We start from the raw sequence: 15,411 nt of genomic DNA on the forward strand, positions 1-15,411 counted from the left end.
TGAAAAGTCACTTGGTAGGGAAGAAAAAGCCACATTATAAAACAGCATTATGTTCTACGATCTCCTTGAATTTTTTTTTTTTAATTTATAGGGCTACATATGCACGAAACAAAGTCTGAAATAATAAACACCAAATATTAACAAAAATGTCTGTCTGAATGACAGGTCTTCGGATTTTTATTTTTTCTAAAATGCAAACATATTATTTAATTTCTTTAAAATGCTAAATAAAAGTTTAAAAGAAGAATTCAGGAGCTATAGCAAATTTCAAATGATTGCCTGAGGCTTACATCCTAATTTCTCTGAAGGAAATGCAAGGATGATTAACAGTATTCTGTATGAAACTGGAATGACTTTGTTGAATATAGATTGGACAATAAATTATCTACAGTTAATTCAAAAATAATTCTTTAGAGAAACAACTAAATATGCAAGTGCCTAATGTCTACAAAAACTAAACATAATACAGATCAGTGGAGATCCCATAAAGTATATATCTTTCGTGTATAAAATTGAAAGGTTATGATCATTTTCAATTTGCAGCCTGTAGCTTTTTAATGACTTAAGAAAACGGTCAAAAGAAGAGAGGACATGAAATCTTTTCTCTCCTCAGAGGCCGAAGTCAGGGTGAGCAGACTGTCTGCTTGGAGGCGCTCTGTTTTAGACATAAATACTTTGACTGAAGTACTTCCTCAGGCTTGGTTCCCAAAGTGACAGTGTGCTGAGGGCAGGATGAGCTGCAAGAACAAGAAAAGGACAGCTCATTCTAACTCAGGGGTGCGGCCAGGGCCTTGACCAGAAGGCAGCAGGCCTGAAGGCTAAGCGTCTGGGAGGCTGTGTGGAACCTGGTGGCAGCAGAGGGGCCAGCGAGCAGCAGACTGCAACAAGGGGAGGTGCCATTCCCCAAACCCAGTCACCAGCAGGGCAGCCCCGGGGCACCATGGGACAGCACAGGGTTTGGGGCTAGCTCAAAATCGCTTCACCTCTCTGAAATCAGCTGCCTTAAGTCTCAAGTGAAAGTTACACACGAGAGCACCTCTTTATCTGTAATGAGCTCTCAAAACTTTGTTTTTGCTGTTCTTCATACAATTGTTATCTCCACTAAGATCTCATTAGGTTACGAACAAACAATCCAGAAATAAGACCCAGAGATACAGGGAGAAAAAACCTGATGGTTGCTAGATGGGAGGGGGGTGGAATGGGGGGAAAGGTGAAGGGATTAAAAGTACAAATTAGTAGTCACAATGCAGCCACGGGGATATGAAATACAGTTTGGGGAATATAATCAATAACATGGTCAAGATTATGTAAAGTGCCAGATGGGCACTGGACCTTATAGGCTGTGTAGATGCCTGACCACTGCACTATATACTTGAAACTGAAGTTGAATAATATTGAATGTCAACTATAATTATATATATATATAGTCACAGGATGTAAAGTACAGCATAGGGAATACAGTCAATGGAACTGTAACAGATATACACGATATCAGAGGGGTAGTAGATTGGAGGATTTACCACTTAGTGAGGGGTATAAATGTCTATTACATTGTTTTGTATACCGGAAATGCATATAAAAAAATAAAACTCAAAAAAAAAAAAGATCTAATTAGACGAGGGGTGCTCTGTAAAGTGGCTTTTCTCGTGGTAAAAGAAACAACATAAAAATACAATGTCAGTCACATAAACAGGCCTTCCCCAAAATCCGCCCGCAGTCAAGTGTCTTACGCTTGGCGTTCATGTGTTCAGTGCTCTTTTACTGACCATCTATCTCCTTGATAGCAGGCCTGAGGCTGAACTAGGAATATCAGGATACACAAGATGGACTTGGTCCCTACCCTCTGGAACCTGCAGTGAGGCAAGGGCCACAGACAGCAGCGTGGTCGCTCTTCTCCCACGAGACACTGCCCTTCATAATATCTGTCCATGGCAGTGGCTGGACCCTGCATCACCCTCGTTTCTCTTAAACCATCTCTCAATCTCCTACCCACAAATACATCTGCTAGTTCTCAGAACTATTGAACAAATGGGTATTTAGTCTGCTAAGTTCCACATGTGGCTACCTTCTGTATCATTTGTTTACTCAATCACAAAGCCAGCCTGATGCTGCATAAAAAAAAAAAAAAAACCACGAAAGTGGTGGCCAGATCTTGGGCAAGTCACTGAAGTGCTCTGATTCTTAGTTTTCTCTGTTGCAAAATCAGGGAAGGAAGTGACCCAGAGCAACTTCGATTTCTTCCAACTTTTAAAATTATTATAAGATTTATGACCATTGTGTGCCACAAAGCCTTAAACAGCATTTACTAGAAAAATGTCTATACACTTGGAACCAAATATGCTGAGCTTCATGGCAAACCTGTTTCCAGGATCTCTTGAAACCAACAGGGCTATCGGTTCTAACCTGAGAAAAGTAAACAAGACTCCAAGCCAGGAAGGAACTCGTTTGACTGCTTTCCTTGCCTCCCAATAATCAAAGCAATATTCTCCTAAGTGCCTGGCTCCCAAATACCTTTAAATGTCTCAATTCTGCCTAGCATAAGCAGTCTTTACATCTGATTGGTAATTGTGGGGCAACATTCCTCCTTCAATGTTGCCTGACCCTTACTCCATTGATTTTTTTTTAATTGAAATATATCAGGCATACAGAAAACTATGAAGAACCATTGATTTTTGAAGAGTACTAAATACATCTCTTTGTGGGGTTCTATACTATGTGCCAAACACAATGATAGTGGTTCAGGATACAAAGGTCAGCTACAAATGAGGACAGACAGCTAAGCAAATAAGTGCAATGATGTGTACACATTTCAGAATGTGCCTGATTCTGGCATGACACATAAGCTTTTATATAAAGCTTATCACTGCAGGTAACACACAAACAAACACAGTGGTAGTCTCTATAAATAGTCTTACCTTTTTAAAAATTCATTCCTAGTTAGTTGTTGAAATTTGGAGCACATTTTCTCCCAAGACACAGTTACAAATGTGGTGAAGTTTCCAAACCAAAACACAAAAGACCAATTTAACAGATGAAGCATCTGAAACCCTTTGTACCTACCCTGCCAAAAGAGCAGAAAACTTGACTGCAGCCAGAGAACCAGGAGTGATCTTGTTATCTGGAAAGCTAGAGCTTGAGGGAAAGCAGACTGTAGGTGATTAAGGGGTGCAGACGGAGTGCTGAGGAGGTGCTTGTTGGCTTTTAGGCAACTAAGCTCAGGGATTTTGAGACCAAGGGCCAGGTAGGCCTGGTTTCAATCAAATCCAGGTTCTCCCACTTAAAAGCTAGGTGCCTTTAAACATGGTTTGCAATCATTCTCCGTCTCATTTTACTGATCTGAATGTCTGGCACAGAGTATGCATTCAATAAACAATAAAGTATTTTATTTTATTCATTTGCTTGAAACTATATGGCTTTCGTCTTTCTTGGTAGAAAAGTATCCTTAACACGTAGGTGGGTTTTTCAGTCATGACTAGAAAATGTTCAGTTTCCACATAAAACAAAAACAGATTTTAACTGTCAAGGCAAGAAAGTACAAGGAAGGGGACTCGAGAATATATTACACATGAGAAAAAGACAGCTTGAAGCAAAATGAAGTAACTAGGGAGGGAATGCAAACAGAGGGAAAAGACGTACAGAGGGTATGTGATGCACAGAGTATTCTCCTGAGAGAAGGTATGGGGGGAATTCCAGGGAACTTCCAGATGACTTACGGGCTGGCTAAACAAGGAAGAGCAGACAGGAGGGGTAAGTAAGAAGAGTGGCAAACCCTACCTACACACACACACACACGCTCATTTAATTCTTACAACCCTATAGGTACATGCTACTATTATCCTCATTTTACAGATGAGGAAACTGAGGCACAAAGAAGTTGAATAACTTGTCCAGGATCACTCAGCTAGTAAACTAAAGTGGGATAAACCACAGACTCAGGTTCCAGATTTCGGGGTCTGAACCACTATCAGACTGATGCTTTCCTAGTTCTGGGAACCCATCCATTTGCATAAGGGAGCTACCCGCATCAGAAGTTCATAACTCGAGTAACATCTATTTATAAAGTTCCCACTTATGAACATGTAAACACTACATAATCATTTACAGATTCCCTGGCAATGTTCAGTATTTGGGGTGGAAGTGGGTAACTAACATTTATTAAATGCTGCTGAATCCCGGGCACTGTCTGAAACGATTCCATATGTTCTACCTTATTTACCCTTCACAAACCACCTTTGTGATAGGTTCTATTAAATCTATTCTACAGCTGAGAAAAACTGTGGATCACTTATAAGTCCAACATCACAGCTGGTAAGTGGCTGAGGACAGCCTCGGATCCATCTCTTCCTGGTTCCAAGGTCAACATGCTTTTCATAACACATCTGGCATACTCAGACCCAAACAGGTAAACATGGGACATGTTATGTAATAACCAGTTTATATACTGTATGTAATATAAAGTAACAGTAAGTCAAGTTTGATTTAAAATGTCAAAAATATTTCACAAGAAAATACTAAATTCTCTTTAAGACAGCTAAACAAACCCAACTGCCCGTTTTACCACCTATCGCTTCCCAGCTGCCCCTTAACAATACCAAATACAATATAGATGCATAGAGACAATTCTCCAAGAGCCTAAAACCGCTTCAGAAACAGGCGTTGGAAAACAGGATAGAAACAAGTTCCATAGGTTTTCATTTTAAAGGCCAACGTCAGCAAAAAGGACAGTAGAAAGGGTTTTGTTTAAGAATAGAAAGGTTTTCCAATTATACCTCAGTAAAGCTAGGGGATAAGAGAGTAAAGGAGGTTTTTGTTTTAATGCCAGAGAGCTTCAAATTTGAATTCCAGTTCTGCCTTTTGTTAGCTTTGTTTGCTCATGGAGGAAATGATGCCATTAAGATGTAACTCTCCTGCTATTAAGTAGCAAATGCAAAGCACCAACAGCTGACACAAAGTAAAAGCTTACTAATCTTGAGTCTCATCCTCTTGCTATTTCTTTCCATTTGGGAAGGTGTGCTTCACACCCCACAAACCTGGGAAACATGACCTACCCCAAGTACCTGTTAACCAAAAAGATTACAAGACACTTATAAAGCACTTTCCTCATTTTCCACCAGACCCATATCATGAGTCCCATATGGCCCCACAGCCTTTTTGCCTGTTTCTTCCAAGATAGTTATCTTCTACCATCTTGGTTTCCCCCTTAAGTTGGGTAAACCAAGGGGCCAGGATTTATTATTCATATTTCTGTCACTTCCCCACCCCCAAAAAAAGTTGAGACAACCTATATAAATATAAAAGATACATACAACAGAACCACTCACTAAAAGGAGAACTTAGTACATGTGACAAGTGATCAGGTGGGAGACTGAGGCAGGGAGATTATCATAAGGAAAATAGACGGCAATCTAAACAAGCAAATAAATTGGCTCTAAGCTTTCTGGCCAGGAATCATGACAAATCACAGAGCACTCTTTGTTCTTTGTTTATAAAAGGAAGCACAGAAATTCCTGAAGAGAAGCATCAATAATTTGCCTGAACTTATGCATCGAAGCCAATGACAGGACCAAGAACATCACCAAAGCCTTCCAAAATACGTGGTGCTCTTTCGCACACTGTACCAGTTTATGTAAGAATTTAGTTTGACCAAACTCCCTTTAGGAAAACATTCCCACTTTTTGAACCTCTACGAATTGCACATATCGACACAGGGTTGAGCATTTAGTCAATAAACAGCCAGGTGCCTACTGTGAAAGGAGACATTACAATGAATAAGACAGGTCTTGTCCTCGAGGACCCTGGGATTTCATAGAGGAGGTAAGTCTGCAAAAGAACCACAGCACAGGCAGAGCACGATGCCCCAGAAGAGCGCGCCGGCCGCAAAGCACCCAAGTGCTATGGGTAGACATTCCCTCCGGTTGGGAGTCGGGGGAAAGGTCAGGGACATATGAAGGGGCCATGAAAGTTATAGAATTTTGACAGCTAGAGAGCATGAGGTATGAGCAAAGTGTGTTAAAGAAGAAGAACAAGGAGAAGCAGAAGAATGTAGAAAACGAGAAATGTCTGAGGGTCGAAAATAAAACAGTGACTGATTTGGGCATAGTGTAGGAGGCCAGAAATGGGAGAATAAGCTGAAAAGTTGAGGTCTTATCACAAGGAGCCTTGAATACCACACTAAGGTGGAGTTCGGACTGTTTTCTGTGCAAGAGAAGCTTCCAAAGGCTGGTGGCCAGGAAATTCTATGACCGGGGTCAAACTGCAGGAAGATTATTCAATGTGTGGAGGGAAAAGGCAGGAAGCAGGGAGACTAGACTGGAGATTACGGCAATCACCCAGGTAAAAGCAAGCTAGGTCAGTGGCAGGGAATGGTGAGAAAGCAAAAGTGCAATATCCCGGGAGGGAGCCCGCAGAGGGCTTGGCCAGCCATCCCTGTGGGTTGGACCAAGGAAAGGGCGAGATCGAGATGAGGTACCAGTCGGCGAACTTTGGCCAAGCGCCAAATCTGGCCTGCTGCCTATTTTGTACAGCCAAGGAGCGCTACAAATTTTTACACTCTTAAATGGATGGGAAACTGAGTATTTTGTGACAACTCAAAATTCCGATTTCAGTGTCCATACAGAAAGTGTTATCAGAACAAAGCCGCACCCATTGGTTTACATAGCGTCTGTTTGTTTTAGTTCTACAACAGCAGAACTGCATAAAGGTGACAGAGGTGGCATGGTCCTGAAAGCTAAAAATATTTACAGTCTCGCCCTTTACAGAAGACGTTTTCTGATCATGGGTCTAAGGTTTTCAGGGTGGAGGACAGCACTAAGAGGTAACAGAAACCATCCATTGGTATGGCTGGGTCAGAAAACGAGATGACGTCAATTCTGGAGCAGTTAAAGGTGAGGTGTCAACAAGACATCTAGGTGAAGGAGCCCAGCATGAAATCCCCGCCTGCCTCCCCACTCCCACCCCAGCAGGGCTGAGGCACCTGCTATTCCCCCTGCCTGGCACACTCTTCCTCCCCAGATCATGGCCTGGCCTGGCTCCTACTCACCACTCATTCTGATCTGAGCTCCAATGTCCCTTCCTCAGATGTAGCCCCTCCCCCACCCACCTAAGCATTCTCCACCTGGTCCCTTACTAGTTTTCTCTATTGCACTTATCACCACCTGAAATTACCCTGTTTATCAACATGTTTAACATCTTAAAATGTTGGCTCCTTCGGACAGGGGTCTTGCCTGTTATTCCCCCAGTGTCTCCAGGGCTTTGAGCTGCTCAAAGCCTGGAGCTGCTCAACCAGTATTTGGGAAGGCAGAGAGTGATGAAGGAGGAATATGAAGAAAAGGGACCCCTGAAGCTCAAATGAAAGCAGGTCACCTGCACCATTTTAAGGAACAAATGAGATCTGCCATTCGCAAAACCTTTAGGAAAGTCTTCCCTGGGGGAAGGGGAGAGACGAGAGAAAGACACCAAGGAGAAGAAAGCAAAGACAGAGAAAGGAAGAAGTATTGTGTCTTTCGAGCCAGACAGCAGTGGGGTTTCAGGACATCTTTCAGGAAGAGAGTATTTAGCAGTTCTCAAATGTTTTAGATAACAAGTGCAGAAAAAAAAGATGTCAAAAAGTGACAGCAAGAAGGTCACTCAAAGAAGCAATCTCAAGAGTGTGGAGGTGGCAGTCAGGCTGCAAAGGGTTAAAGAATGAGTGAGTGGGAGGCAGAACACTTTCAAGGCATTTGGTAGCCAAGCTGGGCAAAGAGAGAGGAAAGGTGCTTCCAGGGGCAGTAGCGATGGGGGTGGAATCCTTGTTTTCATACAGTGACTCAAATCCCATCATCTCATGCTGTTTTAAAGCCTCAATTTCCCCTGCTATATTACGATAAAGCCCAAAGTAATATGGCCCATAAGGCCGTGCTTGATGTAGTGCCCCCCCACCGCAGCAGCTGGCATCTGTCCTCTCTGCTCCATCGCAGAGTGCTAGTTCCACCTCAGGCCCTTTGCACATGCTGTATCCCCTGGCTGGAAAACTTCTTCACCCTCTCAGCCTGGCTAACTTTCACCCTTCAGATTTCAATGTAAAAAATTGTACCACAGAGACCCCTCTCCCTTCTTACACCCCCACCTCTGCTTTATGGCAAACTAAGACATCTCTCCTGGTGCTCAGCATAATTGTAACAAACAGTTGTGTAATTGTTGAATTATTGTGTTTTCCACTAGCAAGGAAGCTTCCTGAGGGCAAGAATCAGGCTTGTCTTGTGCTCACATAATAAGTGATCTACAGATAACTGTTAAATAAAGGAATAAACATGAAAAACCTGAGTGTGTTTATCTCTGTCAGTCTGTGTATCACAAGTGGCCTACTTCCTAAATATAAATCAAGTGGGCTTACAGTTTATGTGCAGACAAGTGGGGTTTCCTCTGACCTCCCCCTCCGACATCTCACCACCCTGAGTGAACGGTCATTCTAAACGACTACAAAGATGGGATTCTTTGGAGTCACCAACATACATCCAATGATTTTCCCAATTAGATAACTGATAGACAGTGACTAACAGTCCTGCATAAAGTTTTACAGAATGGCTTTAACTGAACAAAATCAGTCCGATTTTAAATTGAGGCATAATTCATCTTACTTTTTTAAGTGTGTGTTTTGTGAGTCAGTCCTAAAATGGGTTTGCAGGTGTACCTGGCCAAAGATCATATCTTTAGGATGTGAATCACGTCTGTCTGCCTGTGTGTGCTTAATAACAAGATTTTTCACTAGGAAAATACACATTTTGGCAGATTGTTTTCTCATTGATTTTCTTCTTTTGTCTTTTATCTTACTGTAACATAAAATTATTTTTAATTCTACTAATCTAAAAACATTGCTATAAATTACCACCTTTCTATAATCTGAGCAAATTAACTGCAAATAAGCCTACAGATAAAACCATACTTAACTGAATTAATTGTTGTCAGTAAAAATACCCGTAAGCGCTTTAAAACACCATTAAAAACAAGAGTTGCATTAGTTACAAATTGTTCTTATCTATTTCTGCTTTATATATTTGATCTTGTTTGAGTTACCCCAAGTACCTGAAAATAATAGACCTTAAGGATTTTTTCATACCTCAGGCCAGCCTGTTCACCACTTGAACTGGACTTCCCTCCCTACTGCCCCACGTCCCAAAGACATATCAGGGAGTTTCGCTGTCTTTTTCCTTCTCAAGTGGGAAGACAAGGGAAAGACCGAGCAAACTCCTGCACTGTCAAAGCACATGGCATGACAATATCATCAAGAGCTCTCCCCCAACCACGCGGCAACTACCGTTCTTGAGAATATGAATAAATGCAACATAAGCATCACAGAAGGAACTAAGGATACACTTAAAATATGATTAGTAGGAAGGACCAACTTTATGTACAATTTTATATTTGGGGTAAATCGTGCTTTAGGAAAGCACAATAAACACATCTATGGAAATAGAAGCTGATAAAACAGGATTCATGGGAAACTGAATATATATTTAAGACCTCTTTTAAACTCTTGTAATTCCTTACGCAGCAAATCTGGTTTATAAGATTTCTAATTTCCACACAAGTCTGAAGACACCATTTTACAAACAGGTATGCCTGTACCTCCTTGCCAAGAGCTCACTACTTACTAAGTAAACTGACTAAGTGAGTGCAACACAGTACCTTTATATTGACTTTCCCAGGAAGTCTAATACATTCCTACCAAATTATATACTTTGGATGGCATTTAAAATTAAATTAAAGGCACCCTTGTTTCTCATCTTTCCTTAAAAATAGAGTAAAACCTAATTTGTTTATCACCTTTGGTGCTTGTCTACATAATAAACTCTTCTGGGTCTGCCTTCCCTAAGTGCCTCAACTTTTTTTGATTTATCCATTTCTACTTGAAGCCTTTCTAATATAGACTATAGCGGCTACTCTGTTTTGCATTTAGTGGGCTGTACTTCCCTACAATCTTAAAAAGCATTCGGAATACAATTTTGAGCTCTTTATTTTGCTTTCAAAACATAGCATATTCACCAGTTCCTCCCCGCCAAAAAAAAAAAATAGCTAACAAATTTTTAGCTTGTACTATGTGCCTTGCACTATTCCAAAATCGTTAGGTGTAGTCATTCAATCCTCAAAACAATCTTAGAGGTAAGCACCACATTTATGTTCAATGGATGGATAAGGAAGCAGGTATAACTTGCCCACATGCTCATAGGCGTGATCAAACCAAGCAGTTTGGCTCCAGAGCCTCTAAAAACACAGATTATAGAAAACAAGGCTGAAATAAAATAAATCAGTCTGTTTCCTATCCAGAGGTATAAGTTGATCTGATTTAGTCCCCCCCAGCTGGGTTCAAGTTATTATTGCCTTCCTTGCAGATAACCACAGCTCTTTATTTTTTTTTAAATTAAATTTATTGGGATGACAATGGTTAGTAAAATTATGTTTCAAATGTACAATTCTGTATTACATCATCTATATGTCACATTGTGTGCTCACCACCCAGAGTCAGTTCTCCTCCCATCACCATGTATTTGACCCTTTACCCTCTTCTACCAGCCCGCCTCTTCCTTTACCCTCTAAACTGTTGTGTCTAAGAGTTTTTGTTTGTCTTGTTCCTTTGTTGCTTTCAGTTTTATATCCCACATATCAGTGAAGTCATATGGTTCTTGATTTTTCTGTCTGACTTATTTAGCTCAGCATAACAATCTCAAGTTCCATTCATGATGTTGCAAATGGCACTATTTCATCTTTTCTTATGGCACAGTAGTATTCCATTGTGTATTTGTACCCCATCTTCTTTATCCAATCATCTATCAAAGAACACTGTCGTTGTTTCCATGTCTTGGCCACTGTAAATAATGCTGCAATGAACATCAGAGGACGTACATCTTTACGGATAAATGTTTTCAGATTTTGGGGGTAGATATCCAAGAGAGGGATTGCTGGGTCATATGGTAATTCCATTCTTAATTTTTTCAGGAACCTCCATACTGTTTTCCACAATGGCTGCACCAATTTACATTCCCATCAACAGTGTGTGAGGTTTCCTTTTTTCAGGTTTCACAGAGGCAGCATCCTCTCCCAAATCCTGTTAAGTAACTCTTTCCTTGAAGAGTTCAAGTACCTTTCGTGGAGCAAAGATTCCTCACTAGCTTTCATTCTGCAGAAAATCTCTTCTTTGAGCTTGTTCCCATTGCAATCCTGACAGCAGATTCTTACTCCACCCCGACCTCCACCCACCACTTGCCCCCAGTACGACTTAGCTCTCTTTAGGGGTCCCAGCTCTCTTAATTGCAACTACATCATCATCCCCACCGTGTGATGGCTGCACACAACAGGCTTATTATGTCAACTTTCTTATCCGCCTGCCAGGAACTTAGTAGGTACCCGAAGAGATGTTTGTACATACAAAGAATGAGTTAATTAATCTGGAATAGAAAAAAGGGGGAAAGGGGGAAGTTACTTCTTAGTCCTCAGATTTGAAAAGAGTGTCATGAAGGTTTCTAGAAAATGTTCTACAATCACAAAGTAGGATTACTTACTCGTATGTGTATAATCTGCAACCGAAAAACTGACTGAGCGGGGTCTTCCACTAGATTGTAAACGCTGTAAGGGCAAGAATTTTTGCCTGTTTTGTTCTGAGAGTCATAGCAGCAGCTCAACACATATTTACTGAATGAATAAATGAATGCACAAAGTGCTGTGTGAATATTACTGTTAAGTAAATTCAGATACCACAGATTAAAAACTATCCCAACAGAGACCAGCTCTGTCTTTCGGCGGAAGTAGACTTAAAGAAATTTTTGTTTTGCTACTAAAGCAGGTCTTGCTTTGGGAAATGGGCAATTTACTCGCAGAGCACCAAGGAAAACTGTGTGGCAACTGCCAGCTGTTAAGAATCACAGATCATAAAACCTTAGAAGTAAATATGTCATGGAAATGAACTTAATGTTTTATGCTTTCTTCTTGCCTCGAACTGCTAAAAAAAAAGCTGGTGCACTTCAGAGGGAAAAATATTCATAGGAAGTAGTTTCCTGCCCCTGAAACCCAATTATTTCAACATGGCAGCTGTTTAAAACCCCATGTTACCATAAGGTTGTCAAGACAGGAAGCAATAGGGCACACCTAGCTGAGTACAGGGGAGAACAAGAAGCAGAGAGGAAACAACATGCCGAACAAGAACAGGGCTTGGAGGTTAACCCACAAAGTATCAAAACAATGAACCAATTTCTCTAGTATCTCATATAATGGAATTTAGCTTTATATTGTAGGCATTAAAAAAGAGAAAATGAAGGGCATAGAAACAAACAGCACCTTCCTTAGTCACCAAATGCTCCCCCCTTTTCCATCATTAACTCTACTAGAAAAATTGGTAAGAACTTGATTTTCTTTAATGGGAAAGGAAATAGAGACCATGGATGACTTTTCTCTACTTTCTACTTTCCTCTGTTTTCTAATTTTTCTACCCTGAGTTTTCCATCATTATGAGAAAATCACCTTTATGTTTAAAGAAATTATAGCACTAAAAAAGTTTATGTTCTAATCATAAGAAAACTACATTTAAGAAAATCCTTCACAGGGTAGCCAGGTATCTCAGTTGGTTAGAGTGTGGTGCTGATAACACCAAGGTTGCCAGTTCGATCCCTGCATGGGCCACGGTGAGCTGCGCCCTCCTTAAAAAAAAGAGAGAGAGAGAGACAAAAATCCTTCACCCCCCAAAAAGGAATAACAAAGAATTCAATAATACCAGGCCATCCAATCTCTTCACTGAACATATTGCTTTAACCTCGTTCCTCCTCAACTCCCAGTATATCTAACAACTCATTTATTTAAAAAATCGTGTCTTCATAATAGTTATAATTTGTGCAGCGCTCAGTTTCCATGCATTATTTACCTGATTTTCCCCCAACAACTCTGTGAGATGGCCAAGGTGGATATTTTTAGTTCCATTTTCCAGAAAAGGAAAACAGGAGCTGAAGTGAAATAATTGGCCATGACAGAAGCCTGGATCTTCTTGTTCCCCACCTGGCTTTCCAAAACAGGATTTCTCAACCCCAGAACTACTGACACTTTGAGCCACATAACTGTTTGTTGTTGGGGGCTGCCCCACACATTATAGGATGTTAGGCAGCACGCTTGGCCTCTACTCCCTATATACAATTAACACGGCCTCCTCCCACATCCTCTCTCTAAGTTATAACAATGAAATACGTCTCCAAAAACGACAAACATCTCCTTGGACACAAAAATCATATCTCGTGGAAAAACACTGCTCTAAAATAATCTGAGACATTCCTTTTGGCACCTCTACTCTATGACAAGGCTCCATATATCATTGAGCCACATAAATCACAGAGTATCACATGCTGCTTGCTCAGCGAGATTCAGTTAATTAACCAATTCCCTGATTCAGTTAATTAACCAATTCCCTATCCACTTCAAAAAAATTATTTTAAATGTAGACAGGACAAGAAAATCTCCTTGTACAAATATTCTTATTTCAGGTGATAAATCTAAAAGCTTATAATCTCCTTAGAACATAGTAAGGACATACATAATAAAGATACACAAAATGATATGTGTGTATTTAGGAGGAAAAAACACAGAGGAGTTAGTAAAAAGATGTTGGTCTTTGCTAATAAACCTTATTAATGCAGTTATACCTTACTGTTCCCTCTATAAAAATGAGTATAAACCTATACATGTTCTCAGTATTTGCTTCAGCTGGGTTTCTATCCAAATAAGTATTACTTAAAGCTATTCAGAAGAAACTCAGCGATAACTTTGGAACATTACTAGAATTTGCGGTCTGAACCACTAGTGTTTGTGAACCCAGAATCTAAAGTAACAAACCTCACAATTCTATATAGACACTCAGTTTAAGCTTCTTCACGCCATTTAATCTGAGTTTCAATTCCTGCAAAAGCAACTCCACCCTCAAAATTCCTTATTTTCACCAGCTTTTTAGCAAATTTAGAAAAGATTTTGCAACCTAACTCCTTTTAACACCTTAAATCTGTAAATATGGACATCAAATGATCAGAAAGAGATAATTACAGTATAACATCAGCCAAACTGATATTAGACTGCCTAAATTACAGCAAATTGAAACATAGTTATATTTTGAGAAATGTTTGAATATTTTATCTATGTATGTATTATATAATTTATTCACCCTCTATTATCATTTCCCAGTGGTAGTAATTTATTGTAGAATAGGATAACTACTTAAACTGGTTTTTACTTAATGTAGTGTCACACTGCAATCCTAGTACTAAAAAATACATTTTTGCAGCTATTTTAAGAGAAACTAAAATATAGTAAAAGTACTGAGTTAATATGATGTGTAGAATTAAAAAGAGGTTATGATTATTCCTATTCATAATGTCCACACTCAGGTGTGATGTACTTATGTCTTTAAACGTGACCTTGATCTATACATAGAGAAGACTTTCTCTCTACTGCAAAGCATATTGGACCCAAAGTCTCAGGTACCCTCGTGGTCTCCATTAACCTTCACCACAAAGTACAAAAGAACACACTGTTCCTTCAGTGAAACAACTCTCCAGTCTTGGAAAACGTCAGAATCACCAAAACAAAAGCAAAAAACAACACAGGTGTTTTGGAAACAAAGAACAAAGCTTTAATCAATTTAAAATGCTTGTTTAAAAATTTATTGCTGTGTAAATGTCTAATCACTATACTGTACACCTGAAATTAATATAATATTGAATGTCAACTGCAATTGACAAATTTAAAAAGAGGGAAAAGATAAAGGGGCATAAGAGGTTCAAAGTTCCAGGTATAAAGCAAGTAAGTCATGGGGATGTAATATACAGCATGGGGAATATAGTCAATAATATTGTGATGACATGGTACGATGTCAGATGGTTGCTGGACTTATGGTGATTACTCAGTTAGCATAGGGAATATAATCAATAATATAGTAATACCTATGCATACTGCCAGGTGGGTACTATTGAATAACTATGATGTACACTTGGAATGATATTTAACATTGTATGTTAGCTATATTTTAATAAAAATCTTTTTTAAAAAAGATTTAAAAATTTTCCACTGTGCATATATCCATTAACTCAAATCCTTTTCTTAAAAAATAGCCAACAGACTCCATGATCACATCTAATTGTTTCTGCATTATACTCATCACTTAACTCTCCAAGGTTTTTAATACTTTCCTCCCTGAAAGAATGACCATTTTATACAGCTATAAACTCCTGCCACTGAGAGGAAAAAAACTATGACAAGAGAGAGAAGAAAGGAGGGAGGCAGGGAGGGAGGGAGAAAGGGAAGAGAAAATGTTAATAGCATGTATCCAACCAGGGGCAGAAGACAGCTCATAGCTATGTATTAAGTGGCAGACGAGGATCTTCTTCCCCAAGGACACACAGGAATTCA

The 15,411-nt window shown here is 39.8% G+C and overlaps 1 protein-coding gene across 2 annotated transcripts in view; it reads right to left on the reverse strand.

Annotated features, from left to right (window-relative positions):
* Positions 1-15,411, reverse strand: part of JAK1 (Janus kinase 1) — a 123,712-nt gene that overhangs the window by 107,075 nt on the left and 1,226 nt on the right. The gene's annotated exons all lie outside the window — the stretch shown is intronic.

Source organism: Rhinolophus sinicus, linkage group LG06 (assembly GCF_036562045.2).
Source record: "Rhinolophus sinicus isolate RSC01 linkage group LG06, ASM3656204v1, whole genome shotgun sequence".
NCBI classification, from domain to species: domain Eukaryota; kingdom Metazoa; phylum Chordata; class Mammalia; order Chiroptera; family Rhinolophidae; genus Rhinolophus; species Rhinolophus sinicus.